Below are 1788 nucleotides of genomic sequence, written 5' to 3'. Positions count from 1 at the left end.
ATGGGATTCACACTGAGACGTGAAAATAAGAAAAAAATGCTCTTCCTGTAACAGCAGAGTTAACTCCATACATTGTTTACAATGCGAAAACTACTACTAATCAAGTCCGTTAACTCGCTATCATATCCATTCCAGCCAAGAGATGGCGGTGTACGTTGTTGTTATTTTTTAAAACGACAATGATATTTAAATAAATTATTAGATTTAACATTTTAATATTTAAAAACAATAATGAACATTCATTGAAAAGAAAACATTGTTAATGTACATGTTTATTGTCTACTCTTTATATTTGAAAAATATATATATATTTCCTTGTGATGTTCGGGTTATAATCTATGTATAACGTCACGTAAACAATATGACCTTGAACTTGTTTTCTGTCTTAATTATATATAACTGCGTCACGATAATTCACTACATTTAAACAAAAATTAGAAAAATTTGCCCCAATTTATACACGAAAAATATTTAATTTTATATACTACGTAGATGCAATGCAGAGAGTTTATATGAGATAAAGAGAATAATTAAATACATCTATATAATTGTAAGTATAAATCAGTCACTGTACTAAATAAAAATAGGTATAAGTATTTCTGAGCTAGGGTACTAAGCATCGCTTCTCGGCCTTTTGGCTAAGATCAAAGTGTAGTATCTGTTCTTATCAGCTTAATATCTGATACGGTCCCTATTTGGGTCCATCGATATTAAACTGATTTTTAGAACGAGGCGAAGAGTTAGGGGCTTGCTCCGCCTTTGCCACGGGTTGGCCTGGTATAGCAGTACTTCCAGGATTCAGCCCATCTCCCACCCGGGAGATATAAATAAATCAAAAATAGACTAAATACCCTAAAATCCATTTCGCCATCTATCCAGAAGGGTTTAGGAATCCTTTTCGTTCTTTCTTTGGCCCCTTAATTCAGTCAACTTCTGTATTTTTAGTTATTTATTTAAACTAATTACATAGACCCGCATTCTATGCTGTCCCGCCGCTCTTTTTTAATTTAGAAGTAATTACATACATCCACATTTTATACTGTCCACCCCTCTTTTTTTGTTTTATTTCTTTATTACGAATATCCTCTCCTCTCCGTTTTCTTACTAAGTCCCTGTGACCCATCGTTTGCCTTGTTTTCCTCAGACAAATAATATCCTAGAGACCGCAGCTATTCGTCTTGTGGTTTTGACTGCTATTTCTAATCAGTCTGGTCTGTCACAGTAAAGCAACCAATCTAATCACTCTGGTCTGTCAATGCAAAGCAACCAGTTAGTTACTGCGAGATAGAAAGCCCCTTATAATTCGTCCGTTCTGTACACCCTACTACTATGTCAAGGGATTTTTAAATATATTTATTGACATCATATCCGTCTTCTTTTTCTTTCTTATAAGCCCATCAAAGATTCACATTGTTCTTTGTGTCCTTCCTTTTTTCTTTTTTTTACTACTGAAAGCTGTGAATTTAACTGCTATTTCTGCTTGACTGGTCTATGAATAAATATTTCTATTTTGTACTTAATTGCGCAGAATTAGTGAAAAATTACTTGAACAAAGTAACAGGTCAATTATCGAGGGATAATGACGGATTGTTACGTATTCGTAATTATCTTACTGTAGTAATTAGCTTGTTGGTTTGTTTCATTAATTTTCTTTTTTCACTAATATTTACTTGTCATCTTTCAATTGGTTTACAATATAAATTACAAAAGCTTGATTATGTGTGTGTGTGTATATATATATATATACACACATACATACGAAAATGTATGTGTATATATATATAGATT

The 1788-nt window shown here is 32.5% G+C and overlaps 1 non-coding gene across 1 annotated transcript; it reads left to right on the top strand.

Moving 5' to 3' along the window:
• Nucleotides 1-618: 618 nt before the first annotated feature.
• Nucleotides 619-812, top strand: LOC128248401 (U2 spliceosomal RNA). The gene has a single exon (XR_008264651.1). It is a non-coding gene; the product is annotated as a U2 spliceosomal RNA (small nuclear RNA).
• Nucleotides 813-1788: the final 976 nt, after the last annotated feature.

The sequence above is a fragment of the Octopus bimaculoides genome, chromosome 7, assembly GCF_001194135.2.
Source record: "Octopus bimaculoides isolate UCB-OBI-ISO-001 chromosome 7, ASM119413v2, whole genome shotgun sequence".
In the NCBI taxonomy this organism is placed as follows: domain Eukaryota; kingdom Metazoa; phylum Mollusca; class Cephalopoda; order Octopoda; family Octopodidae; genus Octopus; species Octopus bimaculoides.
This window is presented reverse-complemented; position numbering and strand designations above follow the sequence as displayed.